At 36.3% G+C, this 15,678-nt stretch overlaps 1 long non-coding RNA gene across 1 annotated transcript; it reads right to left on the bottom strand.

Moving 5' to 3' along the window:
- Positions 1 to 1,000: 1,000 nt before the first annotated feature.
- LOC130584482 (uncharacterized) lies at positions 1,001 to 13,656 on the bottom strand. The gene is made up of 3 exons (XR_008966511.1): positions 13,527 to 13,656; positions 6,084 to 6,203; positions 1,001 to 1,115 (listed from the first exon to the last, which is right to left on the bottom strand). It is a non-coding gene; the product is annotated as an uncharacterized LOC130584482 (long non-coding RNA).
- Between the last annotated feature and the right edge of the window lie 2,022 nt (positions 13,657 to 15,678).

Raw genomic sequence — 15,678 nt, forward strand, 5'->3', positions numbered from 1 at the left:
CAGCTGGTAAAGTAGTAGTCATCTTTTGATTCATGTGCAGGGAYGAAGGCACTCTATTCACATTGAAAAAAATGCCTTATAATGGGCAGATTATTTAAATAAATAACTTCCCAGGACTTGATAGAACCATACTTGAGCACAAATATCATCCACTTAGAAAATAATTACTCAGTATGATACTTCTATTCACATATGCACAGGTATTCCTTACCAGTGGCGCTCTTGAGYAAATTGGTATCTGGGTTGTCAGAATTCCTGCTACATTTCCTTTCACTGTTAATCCTTGTTTAATCTCCAGTCTGTGACACTTGAAGCAAACTGCAACCACAGAAAGCCCCCARTCTGAGTTTGCACTGGTTTTCCCCACTACATACAGGCATAAAATAGGTAAAAAAGATACAAATCTAAAGCTTCATTAAAAATTTTAAATCACATTGATAAACAGCAATAGCTGTCATTATACATTAAATCCATACCTATGTGAATATATACTTGAGCTAAATGTGCGTATGAATTTTCTTYCCCTTCTTTGGTTATATTTAATCTTATTTCTCTTTTTGTTCTGTCACAGAAAGCAAATAGTGAAATTCTCAACCTATTAAAATTTTTGGCAAAACTCCCAATCTGACACGGAGCCASGATTTTACTCAGGTTTAAATCTGGTTGACTAATTTTCATTTTAATAGTATCACATTGTATCATTTTTCCTGTGTTGTTTTCGTGCCATATACCTTTATAAAAGCTTGCATTTGAGTTAGCTAGCATACAACTTGYAAGGACATGTTTATAGGAAAATAATCTGAATATTATTTTGCTGGATTTAAAATAGAAGACATGTGAGCTGCAGTYCTTTGTGCTCCTCTGATTTATATTCAAAAGCATTTGAAACCTCTTTTGATTTCTCACAACAATGTGTGTCTATTACTTTCAGCATATTTCATGCAAAATGTCCTCAGCATTATCCACCTAAATCCTGTGCCTTACTTGCATTTATAAGGATGCTTCTTCTTGTTAGGTCTTTTCAATTTCTCCACAATCCCAAGACATGCTTTGATCACTTTGGAGTTAGTGACAAGGTACACTCAAACTCTTCTCATGCAAAATAATGASCAAGGCTGTAAATAGAGATAAAGAACAGTTATCACAAAAGCATTGATAGAGTTATTCTGCTCAACAGGATATATATACCTCATAAAAGGCAGTACAGAACTAGGACCTGTGAAACAAATAGGAATATTATCAGGTTCTATTTTTAAAAGAGAAAGATGTTACTGGATCAAGGAGCAGGTAATTCAGATTAGTGCATGCATATATGAATCTGCATCTCCTTGTGTCTCTGATGGATTTCCAGATTCAATGACTTTATACTAAGACTAGAATAGTGAATGGAGCATTTGAATAGASCATTGAATGGAGCACTGATAGTTTGATCCTTATTTCACAACAAATACAGCTTCAAGTGGGAAATGTTGCTCCTCCTTGAATGTGCAACAGAAGTTGTATACTGGGGTTCTTTTATTCTGTTTTCTGATGTTTGTGCAAAAACTTACTAGTATTTTTATTACTATGCCAGACCCTCCTTTTTAAAAAATAGTTACCTGTCTCTCTAGCATATATATATATGCTAAAAAAAAAAATAAATAAAACTAGATTTATTTAGTTTTCCTGGGATTTGGGACCTCTGTTGTATCCATTCCWAACAAGGTCAATTATTTCACTTGTGTAAAATAAAACCTTCTGGAAAAACTTCACCATGAAGTTCATCAATACTTTTGTCATTAAGCCAAATCATGGTAGGCAGTTAATGACTTAGACAAATAAAACTCCCACTGAAAATTTCAGTGAAGGGGAGGTTCACAAAAGTTCTCTCCAGTGACTAAGAGTGAGAATATTCTTGACAACCACGTAGAGTGGAGATGAGCCTGATGTCCCTGGAGCTATYCCTTACTACTTCATTCATGCCATTTCAGTCCAAAGTACACTGCAGTAACATTTAGTTGGCAATTTAAATCACTTGCATAATTTTTCTGTTGCGTTACAACATTAAAGTTTTTTCCCATTTTTCCAAACAGTCTTCACTAAACTGGGAAAAGCCCTCACGCTGTACCTAACTTTTTCTTGGCATTTTTCTTTTGCAACCATCTTCAGTGTTTATGTGATTCCACTTCTTAATCAAATTTTTTCTGTGTTGACCTACATCCAAGTTTTTATTACTCCCCAAATAATACTACATCTGCTGCAATCTAAGTAAATTACATCTGATTTTTCCCTTGTTTCTTCCACAGTGGCACTTGGCCTTTTTGGCCCTGTGTGAGACCGTTCAAGCAGGAATTTATATTTGTATATCTACTTAAGCATTAAGAAACAGTGTCTACCACCTGAAACTGCACTCACCTATGCTTGTGCTTGTTTTCATGCCTTATCTTTCAAGTGGTAGAAAAGGAATGAAGCAAAACTTTGTTTCCAACATGTTTGATTGTGACAGAAAAGCACAGGGTGGCACAAAGAATGTGCAATATGAATAGCTGAATTTAGCAAATTAATCTTCAGATGTGCATTGCCATTTTCGTGGAAAGGTGAATACATAAATAATAATACAGGAGATGAAGCCTGCCATACTCCTGGGGGAAAAGAATGACAAGTTTTAGCCCTGACTAAAAGAATGTGATGTCTGGTTGGGATGGAGCTATTTGTCTCAGAGCAGCCTTCACAATGCTAAGCTTTGTATTTGTGGTTAGAAAACACACCAGTGTTTTGGCTACTGCTGAGCAGTGCTTGAACAGTATCAAGGTTTTCTCTCCAACAGCCTTCAACCACCAGCAAAGGGCAGTAGGCTGCAGGTGAGCAAGAATTGGCAAGGGACAGCAGCTCCCAACTGATGGAAGAGAGACCCTGAATCATGCAAAATCCTGCTCAGCAATAAAAGGGGGGAAAAGAAGCAGCAGGAGCTTATATTGGTCACTATGTTGCTGATCTTTCCAAACAACCCTACAAAAGCTGAGGCCTGGCTCCTAAGACAGTGGAAAGACATCTGCCTGACAAGGGGAAGCAGGGAATARTTCCTCTTTTTTTTGCTGTGTTTCCATGTGCAGCTTTTGCTTTTTTGGTTAAACTGCCTTTATCTCAGACAATGAACTTTTCCATCTTATTTCCTCCTGCTGTCTTTTGAGGAGGAGTGAGAGAGCAGCTGAGAGGGCCTCTGGCAGTCATACAAGGCAAAGTACATGTATTACTTCTTGATCTCATTTATCCTTTTTTTGAAGTGCTYGGAAAAGGCATGGCGTTTGTACATGTTATTTGACAACTCTTAATACTACTGTTGTACTAAAAAAATATTGTACCATGCTGAATACAGCACAGAGCCATTAGGATAAAGGAGCAAGACATTTGATACACTGCTTAACACATCACCTTAACTGGTATTTATTTTCTGGGTCATAAAAGTAATTACACACCAGAGGCAGTCCTTGACAGGTTTCAAGGTAGGATGGTGGTAATTCAATATAATTGAATTTATTTGCAAGTTTTTGAATCTTTCACTTATAGCACTAATTAATTTAAACAGAAAAAAATAGAAACATGAATTCTGCAGTAAATTAAAGCCCAACTATATTGATTGATTTCTGTAGTGGTTATAAAATCCCAGGTGTGGCAAATGGTAAGAATTATACAATGTTACTTTGACACAGTGAAGGACTGATGTGGCTGGTTGAGGAAAACATGAGCTGGGCCATTTGCCTATCTTGAATCCGGCTCAAACAAGACTAAACAACAGAAGATGTCTGGAGTGGAGAGGCTGGATGTGCAGTTTCAGTGAGGCACAGAAAAATACCACACACTTGTACCAGCCAATCGTTATACTCTCTTCACCAGGACAGAAGAACTCTGGTTCATTAAGAAGATAACGATGAACACAAAAACCATGTGATGAAGGTCAGTCAGCCTTTACTGCAATCTCAGTATGTGAAGGAGGACCAAGTGTTTATTCTACCTCTCTTGCCRGCTATAAATCCTGACCAAAAGTAACTGAGACCCTCATTAACCCCATTGTCTGAATAACTTAAGCATCCTTTGGGATGCAAATGAAGGAGAACCTGCATTTGTAATGCAGGTACAACCACATCCACAAAACCCTACCCATAATGTGATTGTTCCATCCCTTTGGTCTTCAAGTTGTTGTTTTGAATTTAACCAGACTTAGAGTTCTAAATTGGTTTTAATCAGAAATCAAACCCAGCCACACTCAGGCCCTCTCATCTCTGAAGGGCAAGGGGAACTCGAGGGGTCTTATTTTCTGCTAAATTCTCATACCCTTAACGTGTCACCAGGTAATTTTGTGTGGAAGCTCTTAATTTACTTGGCTTTGAAGCACTTGCAAGTTGACCTAAGTATAATTACAATATTGTAGTAGTATTTAGATTATATTAGACCATGCTGGATTGATGTGCTTGGTAAATCAAACAGCCAAATAAACAAACATTTCAAAATTGTATACTTTTCCTTTATATTATGTTTTTTCCAAGTGCAATGTTACATAGCATCAGAATCAGGTATTATTGTATTCAGAAATATGTAATTTCTTAGAATCTCATCTGAAGCAGATATATTTTAGATATACTTTTTTATTTTATTACATGTGATATTAAAAAGCAGATGTTTTTGCATTTAAGTAGAGATGACTGCATCTTGGAGCAAATATATGCAAATTGTGCAAGTCAGTCTTCATAACTAGGTTAAATGTCTAAGAGCTAATTAAYAATTCTTTACCAATAAGTAAAGCTAATCCAACCCAAGAAAATTATGTCTCATTTTTCACCATCTTCATTCATCTCTTAGCCTTCTTACCTAGAGTGAACTGATCATAATTAGATCAAGTTACTTTTATGTTTTTTTTGCAGCACTACGTGCTGTTACAAATACTTGCTCTGAGATACAAGCATTTGTTCTTTCCTTTAAATTCAGCACACTGTAATAAAAGACACATTGGTGAATGCACATGTATTCAAATTATTGACCAAAAAGATCTTTTTTCCTTCTTCACTTCATGCTGGTTTGGAGTTAAATTAACCAGACACACCATTGCTGTCAGAAGAGGCAGTCCAACCATTTATTTTTCTTCTTATCTCCTCCCCACCCTTCCTAGTAAGCTGATCCAAATAAAAAATCCCATTTTGTTTTTCTACAGATATGTTTTCATTAAAAAGGCAGCTCCCACTCACCACACAACTTCACTGTCACTAGATCCAACACAGGGTAATCAGTAGGAGTGCACATCAAAAGGGMAAAAAAAAGGCAAGACCAGTTTAAAATAGCATAGCTTCAGCTTAATTTGAACCAGTCCTGAAGCATCTTCTGAGAATGAGAGATGTGAAYAGGGTATTTCCCACTCATTTTTTASTTCTTTCAAGCTCACATTAATTTTTGACTGCCTAGCAAAGTGACTGCCTGTAGGCTTGTCAGATCCATTGAGTTTATCGATTGTACATGGACATCCCGAGTGTAGACGTTCTGTGATTTCACTGGTCATAAACTTTTCTTGTTGTGCAAGCACTTTCCAGGCCYTTAGGCTCCTCCTGAGAAAACTAACTATGAGCTGAATCCAAGCACCTCTCTCTCACCTCTTCTCACTGCCTTTTTACTGAATGATTTACTGAATCTATAACTGTTCTTTACCATGTTATCATTAAACCACTGCTGAATACAAAAGTGGAATCAAGTAGCAGTATTGAAATCTTGTTTTTCAAATAAACCAAACTTCTCAGATCTCYCCATATCATAGACAGGCTGTTCCTTGTTTGCATCTTGATGATTGTTTCAGGCAGTTAACTCTCCATAATTAAATAACAGTGCAAGACTCCACAATTATCTCTACAGTTACTTTACTTTTTTWAAAAAGGCACAAAAAATCCCCGTGAACAGACACAATTGTTTCCTATTAATGCAATTATAAGAGTAGTTCTCTAGTCTAGGGATAAGAAGATTACTTTTCTGCACCATATTCATTTGTTGGCCACATTACTCAGTTATTTCAATTTTGCAGATTGAAAATTTTTAATTAGAAGACATATTGATATRAAACTTACATTAGTTTGAAAAGGAGGTAGAGGTTCAGGATGTCAGCCATGGGAATAGTACATCTTCTTGCTACTGGGGTGAAAATCCAATGAACCTGGCCAGACACTTCTGCATCAATTTGTTCTGGGCTACARTAAGATGATGAGGATGTTTTTGCTGTGAGTACTCTTACACAATACAGRTAATAATGCTGCCTCACATCTACTTTTTAGAAAACATGTGCRAGATGAAGCTTTGATCTGCTACTAATGGAAGAGATTGGATACTACTGTTAACTCATAAAGTATCCTGTTTACTACATGGTATAGATTACAAATKATATGTAAATGAAGGTAAGTTTAGGAGATAGAGGTGTATTTGAAGATTTTGTTTTTAAAGCTGTTACCAAAGATATGATCTCTCATTTATAATTTAGAATAATAGAATCATTTAGGTCGGAAAAGCTCTTTAAGCTGGTTGAGTTCAATCATTAACATAACACTAAGAAGTCCACCACAAAGCCATGTACTTAACTGCCACATCTACATGTCTTTTAAATACCTCCAYAGAGGGTGACTCAACCATTTTGCTGGGCAGCCTGTTCCAGTGCTTGCTAACTCTTTCAAGGAAGAAATTTTTCCTAATATCCAATCTAAATATCCCCCAGCACAACTTAAGSCCATTTCCTCTTGTTCTGTTACTTGYTACTTGGGAGAGAAGAGACCAAACCCACCAATTAGAACCCCCTTTCRGAGAGCAAAAAGATCACCCTTGAGCCTTCTTTCCTCCAGCATAAACACCCCCAGSTCCCTCASCTGCCCCTCAGTGGGCTTGTGCTCCAGACCCATCATCAGCTCCAKTGCCCTTCTCTGGACATGCTCCAGCCACTCAATGTCTTTCTGGGATTGAGGGGCCCAGAACTGAGCACAGGATTTGAGGTGTGACCTCACCAAGTTTCTTGGAGCAAGTGGATAGCTTCGATTCACACAAAATTACAGTCTGCAAATGCTATACCATGAATAGTCCTGGGGACATTGGAATATGGAGATAAAATTACTCAAAAATACTCAGTTGTCAGAACGGAGCTATTTTGGCCAGCTGAGTTGAAATGGCTGGCAGAGTAGAAGTACAACAGAAAGATGTATCCCTGTGCTTCAAAACTCATACATACCATGCTGAGGCAAGTTCTCAATTTCTTGGGCAAAAAKAGGTTTGCAAGGCAGGAATGCATTCCTCCACTGTTACTTGTGAAACCATAGTCTCTGAAGAAATGTAAATATTCAGCTAGTGAGATCAAATTGAAGTAAAAGAGCATCTCTGGTGAAGTATTAGCTGTCTCCCAAATTAGGAAAGTCATGCTGAATACTCCTCTCATACTAGGAAGTTCTTATTTTCCTGTCTCATCTTTGACATCTCGCAGCTCTATTTTAACAGCCATGTGTAAAACATTAATATGTAYCTTCTTTTGAAATGCATAGTAGCTTATATTCTTGGTGCCACTTTTAAATATGGTATCGCTTAAACATATTCACCATATGTGTCAATCCATTTGTGACTCACTGGAAGACTGAAGATTTCTGTAGGTACTCTTGTAATTAAGTGTAGAGACCTCCCTCATTTTCTTTACTGTTCATCCCATAACATGAGTTTCCCACCTTTATCCTTCTTCTAACACCATCTCCTTATTTTTGTAATATAAAGTGAATTCAAAACCATTTTTCTGGCAGTATCACAATGTCAAGGTATGGAAGAATATAATGRCAGCCACATCTCCAAAGTGGTTATTTTTTTTTCTCCAAAGATGTCTGGAGCATAAACTCTATACACTCCCAGATATGGAAGAGTAGGAATACTTTCTGGGCAAGCCACTTGAAAAGACTGGAAAGGCACTGTGCATTGCCATCGTAAATATGTTTCCAGAGTTTAAACACTCAACAGAGGCACTCTGAAGGCAATTCTACAGTTCTCATACATTAGCCATGCAGACTTCGGGAGACAGGAAAATGTAGCTGGCTTCCTCCTGCTTGACTGYACATATTTTGCACGGCAAAATAATCCAGGGTATACAGAAGGATACTCTCAGGTCCCATTCAGCTGGGATATAGTCTGGACCCAGTTAAATGTTATTAATGTTTTCCCATCAGGATGTACTTAGTGCTCTTCAAATCTATTCAAGCAAGTCTCACAATAGCCTTCTCCAGTATTAGTCAGACCTGCAGATTTGATACTTGAAAGCTCTTTATCCATTGACCAACCCTGTGTATGCCCGTCTGTATGTGAAAAGGGTTTATTTTCAAGTTGATACTCCAGAGACATTACAATTCAGTCTTCCTACCAGGATACATTCTTCTTTTCCATAAGATAATAGGTATATCATATCATACTAAGCATAAGAAAGTAGACTTTCAATCAGACAAAAGGTCTCCACTCCGTCCTAAAAATAAAGCTTCATCCCTTTTTTCCATGTCTTGTTCACTACTGAATCACATTAATTAAACTATTAAAAATATTGAACACTAAAAAAATACAGAACTAAGTTTCAAATTACTAATTGTTTTCTGTCCTTTCTGATTTAGAGATGTGTAGCCAATCCACATTTCTTTCACTGAATCTTAAGCAATATAGAAGTACCTTAAAAAAATTTAAGCCTTTCTGCACAGATGGCAACAGGTATGTAATGAAAATCTGAAATTATTTAGGCCTGGGTGAGAATTGACTGACTTTGTGCATTTACTAAAACCTGTTTATTGCAGGATTATGATGATTTTGAAGTCAAAGATTTGGATAGAATATAACTTCTTATATTCTGCAAGTGTTAATAATAGGTTCTGGATGAGATTCACAAATAATTACAAACTCTAATTTAGATATTGTATCTTCAATAAACAGCAACTTCAAAATTATACGCTACCAGTAACAAAATACTTACTTAATGTATGCAAATTAGCCACATTAGATATCTTAAAAAATGCCTGTATAATTAATTACATTGCTTCTTATTTTTCTCACACTCCTTGATCAGTTGAGATGAACCCAAACAGCTCAAAACAGAAGAATGAAACTGGTTCCCACACTTAAAGAGTTGGTACAGAAGGAAAAATATATTTTCAACTAATGTGGTTGCCTGTAGTTGAATGSCTACCCTTGCTTATTCCTAGACCCTGCTGGTGTGAACACTTTCCTGGAAGGATGTGGAAGAAAGGAACAGCTGTCTATGGAGCAAAAGTTACATCTTGTTTGTATTTATTGGAGAGACCAGTTTAACRCTCTGAAATAATTCTGAACAATATTTTTGGTACACATTAGCTAGTGGCAGTRTAGATAATAGTTTTCCCATCTTACTACACCTTTCATTTTTGATATTATTAGTACTGTTTTGACTTTACTAGAATATGGTAGGATGAATTTCCCTGAAATTTATTTATAGGAAAATAATGCTTCTGTCTCATGAGTTTATATAAGTTTTCAAAAGTTGTTTAAGAATAGCTTTAACAGAGAAGAATGCTCAGCCCTGAAGGAGAAGACATTAAATAACTAGGATTTTCTTAACAGGATAGTAAAGAAATGCTTAATATGTTCATAGAGAAAATTACACGGGAGGGGACCTCTGAAGTGCTCAAAGCGGTGCTAACTTCAGACTTAGACAGGGCTGCTCAGGGACTTGTCCAGTTTTGAGAATGCCTGAAGATGGAAATTCCACAGTTTCTGGGAAGCTCATTTTCTTCACCAGAAACAAGCTGYTGTTTATATTGAACCAGAATCTTCACTGCTGTAATTTAAGACTGCTGTCTCCAGTCCCTTTGCTGTGTACCTCTGAGTASTGTTTGGGTGGTTAAAACTACAGCGCACCCAACCACCTTGAAGAAACTGCTTACAAGCACAAGTTTAGATATCACAAAATTAAAGCAAAGAACATACACATGGCAAGAAAGAGCACATTTGTAAAGKAAAACAACAGTTTCCCTGTAAATCAGGTTGAATTTACCTCACCTGCCAGAAGTGACTCTCYATTATATAACTGTTCTCCATTTTTCCATTTCCATTTGTGAACAGCCAAAGCAAATTTTCAATAAGGTAGTTACACTGCAACAGGCATACACTAGCATAAATAATCTGACAACTCATCATATGCCTTATCTGGGTAAATAGGTATCTTGTAGATAGATCAAGAGATCTGCCTCTGTCTTTGGTGAAATAAGAGACTTTAACCTCAACATCCCTTTTGTCCTCATTCAGCACCCCMATTTCACACAACACCACTGCGGCTGGTTAGACAAGTTTAATTAATTATCATGTGAGAACATGCATCTGTGTTTCAACTACACTTTCACTACAATTCAGACTTAGTGGAGGAGTCTTAAGAGAGCTGTGTTCCAGTCAAGTGRAGTAACAGACATTCTCATAAGAGGTCCCGATTTATTTATTTGCAGTCTTATTTCCTCTTATCCTTATCCCTTTTTGAACATTCCCTTTGCTACACAGATCTCTATATTTGAAATAATATTGCAACCCTGGCAGCAAAGCTCAGGATGRGACCTTATAGGAAGAAAAGTTCTATTTATTTTACAATAAAATGGATGTCACGCACACTGTCATATCCACACACTCATGAGCACCAAGAAGGACYTGTCCAAGAGCTGTGTCATCTGTCAAGCATCAAATGCCATTTAGTGTGCCGCTAGGTGTCTTTACAGGATTCCGAAAATGATGCAAAGGGCAAGGTACATAGACTATCAAGCCTCCTTTGCCATAAAATCTACTATATTCCTCATTACCCATTTGTCCACTGGTTACAGTTACATTTAGCATCTGTGTGTCTATTTTTAAATTCCTTTATCTATTTTGCCAGTTACTCGTTAAGCTCTGTTTAGCAACTTCAAGGGGAAATGAAAATTTCTATTCTCTGTATTGTCTGTGTTGTCTGTCAGCAAGCATGAAGACAGAGGCAGCAATAGCTTCAGCCCCACTACTGCCACACATGTAGCTGCAATCTAAATCCCCAGCTGGCATTCYCTCCTCCCATCAACAGGATTCATGTTGATGCTGATATTGGGCAATCCGTGTTACTTGCCTCCTCTGATTCATAAGTTGTCTACACAAGAAAGGAAGAYTTATTTTCTACCTATATGATTAAAAATGTTATCTTCAGATTCTCTGGAATCACAGAAAAAAACCAAAAACTTCAAGGATAAACTTCATCCATCCTCCTATAGTACATAAAAACCCTGTCTTGAATTCCAAGATATTCRGGTACTATTCTGTTGCAAAGATTGAAAATTTCTGCAAGCAGTTACAACTTCATTGAATGGCAAGATTTTCTGGGGGTTAACTGTAAACCTCTCCTAACATCAGGAACTTATAATTTTTTTTTTTTCTTAGTGAAACCAAATCCACTTAAGATTGAAACCAGGAAAAATCTACCTCAGTATTTTTCAAGCAATTTTCTTTCTGCATTTTCTTTGCTCTCYGCAGTATCCTTGTTGATAGGCTGTCTGGTTTATTTCAGATTCAGATTTAACTCATTACAAACTCAAGCTAGAACAGTTTGAAGCAACTTTCCTGTATTTTTCAATATTGACTTAAATTCCATGCAATATTATTAAYTTTTCCCAATGATTACATKATTTCATACTGTATATTTTTTATCACTGTAGAAGAGAATTAAAGTAAAACAAAACAAAACCAACCCACCAAACAAAAAAAAAATAAAGCCAAATAAACCACAAAAAGGGAAAAAAGCAAAAAAAAACCCTAACTCTGATCTAACAGGAATATGTTTTGCACAATGAAACACTTGAATGATAATCCTTCATGTTTGTTTAAAACATGACATATTGCTTTGTAACCCATCTTTATTATAGATTCTTCAGGGTGCAGAAAATAGTATAAAGAGTAAACTAATCAACTCTGGTAACAAGATATGTGTTCCCAGATTACAAATTCATATGTTGGATGTGAAACAGCACAGTAAAATGCTGTCAGTCATTGCTCAGCATATTGTAAAAATGCATGTTTATGGAAGGCTGAAGAATATGCATTTTAGAGCTATCCGCTTACCTGTGAGATGTTCATGCGAATTTTGATTTTAAACATACACAGTACATGGAAATATTCAAGATGTTTAAAAGATACCGGAAGGCACAGGAAAAAAAAATTGGAAGAAACTGTCCTGCAATTATAATAAATACTAAATACTATCACTTGGAGATTGTGGTGATCATTACCTATCTGTTTTCTGGAATTGAACCTAGATGCCACATTTTCATAGTTTCCTTCTGAGTTGAGAAGGAAGGAAAAGATTTAACATGAAGATGCTGAGAATCTGTGAGTTAATGAGCTCTTAAATCTTCATGAGACYTACAAAGTGACCTTTATTCTCCATATTAACTATATACTAGCAAATACATATTGTCTGACTGTTACGTGTAGGCTGCAAACTATGGAAGAGTGTTCAGGCTGACTGCTCCAATAACATTATCAAATATAAACAGACTGAAAACAACTATTTTGAGACAGTAGATTACAGAATTTCATTACATGAACAGTCAGCATGTRTTACGGTTCTGTTAAGTCTGAAACAACAAGCACAGGAAAGCCTCAACGATCTTTACCTAGGCATTTGTGCCCACAAGAATGTTCAGTCACAGTACCAAGAAGTWTCTAAACGTGGATTTTTTTACTCCATCTACCAATGCAAGAGGAAGTTGTGGGAGAAATCAGACCAGATTAAGATCTTTTGAGCAATGAAGAATTGCACATATCAAGCTAAGAACATCTGCACTAAATTTAATTGAATTCTACAAATCAGCATAAAAAACTAGAGAAAAAACAATGCTCTGCACCAATAATCTGGCAAACATTAGCAAGTGACAGAGGAAAGTAACTGCTAGTAAGGAATATTTGAACTGAAATTTTAGATGATGCATATAGAGAGAAACATATTAGAAAAAATTTCTTCACTAAAAGGGTTGTCAAGTACAGGAACAGGCTGTCCAGGGAAGCGGCAAAGTCCTTATTACTAGATGTATTTGGAAGACATGTAGGTGTGACACAGAGAGACATGGCTAATGGTGGATTTGTCTGTGCTAGCTAATGGTTAGATTTGATGATCTTAAAGGCCTTTCCCAACCAAAGTAATTCTATGATGCCATGTCAAAATCCAGTGCTTTTTTAAAAGTCAGGGACTTTTAGTCCCCTTGCATGAATGTTTGCTCCCAAGTTTAATTTAGAAGGTATTATTTAATTTCCCCTCAAGAAAAATATTAAAGCACTAAGGACAGGTATTTTGTGAAAATACTACTACYTCTAAATAGGTGTCTCCATCTCTCATCAGCTGGCTACACACTGATGAGCACTGTTTGTTCAGTGTTTGTTTGCATGAAGACATACGATAGATGCAGTAGAGAGGATCACATTCTGCCAAATACATATATAGAATTATTATATTTTGATGGTTCTGCTGTGGGAGGTACCTATWGAAATTACTGTGAAGTTATGTATCCATTCTTCTGGTGCAATTTGGTTCCATTTGCTGTATGATCTCCAGGAAGCCTGAATCCCAATGAGTATCACAGGGCTGTGGGGAAATGAAATTCCTGCTTTAAACATATCATAAATTCTTACGGAATTTTCAAAGCAGAGTGGTAAAAAATAATTGTATGAGTTGTCATTTTATTCTGTACTAATTCTATATAGGTTTTGCTTAAATTTTTCTCCCAATTGTTGGAAATTATATCAGTTTAAAAAATTTTTACATAACTTCAGTCAGAGATCATGTTTGCCTTTACCCTGAAGGMAAGTTTCTTTCCAAGGCATTGCTCCATCCAATAAGGCCTGATGAAGTTAACATCTCAACAGACCCAGGAGTGGCACTGAAGGACCATCAAAAGCCATCAAGAACTTATCAACGAGCCATCAATGGAACATCACTCCTGGTSTGGTCAGAACACCTGGTTTAAGAAAAGAAAGATAAGAAGGAGCACCTAATTAGCATCAGAGGAGAAGAAATCCAGATCCAATAGGAACAGAAATACTGAGAACTGCACAACGTTAGACCAATGAACATCAAGCCAATAGAGTTTGATGAGTTCTGACTGTTTAAAGTTTGGGAGAAATCTTGTAAAATCCATGTATCCTAGAATGATTTTCTCAGAACACCCGGGCTATGTGTAGATTTCTGGGGCACATCCGGGCCAGAACAACATCCTGGCCAGTAAMAAAAGTAATGCCTGATTCTCTRTCACTCCAAATATAGTATTAGAGGGTTTTCTTTTTCCCGCAGTTTCGGTGACACCATGCTGAGCTTCTCAAACTACTTTTTCCTTGTGTTACTCTTTTTTTTTAAATTTCTTTCCAGGTTCTATTACAAGTGCAGCTGAGGATAAAGTAATTGAGGCTTTTATGCAAGCATCTGTTTTAGATGATTGCTGTTTTTATGAAGGTGGATGTGTTATGTGTCTTGAGTTTAAGTGCACCTAGTAATCCACAGGTTGCTATTTCTTTTCATGTTCATCATCCTACTCAAAGCTTACTGGATAAATATCAGTATAAAAACAGACTAATTTGTATACCTAGATCATCATAACTGAGACCACTAACATTCATTTTACCAAGTTTTGTACAGACTCCATCTTCCATATCAATACACAACACAGTAAAGCCTATTTTTCTTTTTCTATTATCCATACATAAGAATTAGCAAACACATCTGAACTGGAAGTGACATAACTGTAATTAAAGCAAAAAAAGAAAAAGGTATGAAGATATCACACATAAAAAAAGTGAATGAACAAAGGAAAATAATAAATACAATGTACAAATTATACAAAAACTAAGAAAAATTGAAACAGAATGAGATATTATGCTCATAATGCAACTTGAAAATACCTTGTAAGATTTCCTAATTAATCCAACACTACTGGGAGGAAAATCACATAAGATTATGTACACTGTTTTTTTCTCTCTTGTATAAAAATACATTTGCCTTTCTTAAAAATAGATCAGTATTCATAATTTTTCCTCTCCTCTCAGTACAAAACCTTTGAAAAAATAGACTCTTCCTATCTTCTTTGAAAGCTATTAATAAGTCAGGATGACATGCCTTTTTCGCCAAGATTTGTCACAGTGGTTTTCTTCTTCTTCTTCCTGCTATGTACTTTTTAATATTATTCTTTGGTTCCCCTGTAAAGCTTTAAAGAACATTACACAAAAATCACATGTATCTTAAGTGCTTTTCTACCGCCTTTAAAACAAAAATTATCAGGATGGAAATGGTTGTTATATATTTGCAAAATACATTGCTCATCAAGCTTCTCCTATTTCAAAGTGTATATAATGGAAATAATAAAGAAAAAGTGTTTTAGAGTAAGTATCTTCCTTTTCTGTCATAGAGATTTATTTCCTCTACCTATATGGAAACTATAGAGGAGAAAAAATGCTATATTTTGTCCAGCAAAAGGCTGACGAAACCTCTTTCCTATACAGGTGTGTGAAAGTGAAGGGGGAAGATACAAGAGTGGGAGGAGAAGGGTTTAAATTTCTGCAATGGTAGGATGATTCATTTGGTTTTCTCTCTTGCTGAGACCAAAGTAAGTCTTTGAAGCAGGGCCTCATCTTACATGACAG

This window comes from Malurus melanocephalus, unplaced genomic scaffold (assembly GCF_030028575.1).
Source record: "Malurus melanocephalus ecotype Western Australia unplaced genomic scaffold, MMel_1.1 scaffold_15, whole genome shotgun sequence".
Classification (NCBI taxonomy): domain Eukaryota; kingdom Metazoa; phylum Chordata; class Aves; order Passeriformes; family Maluridae; genus Malurus; species Malurus melanocephalus.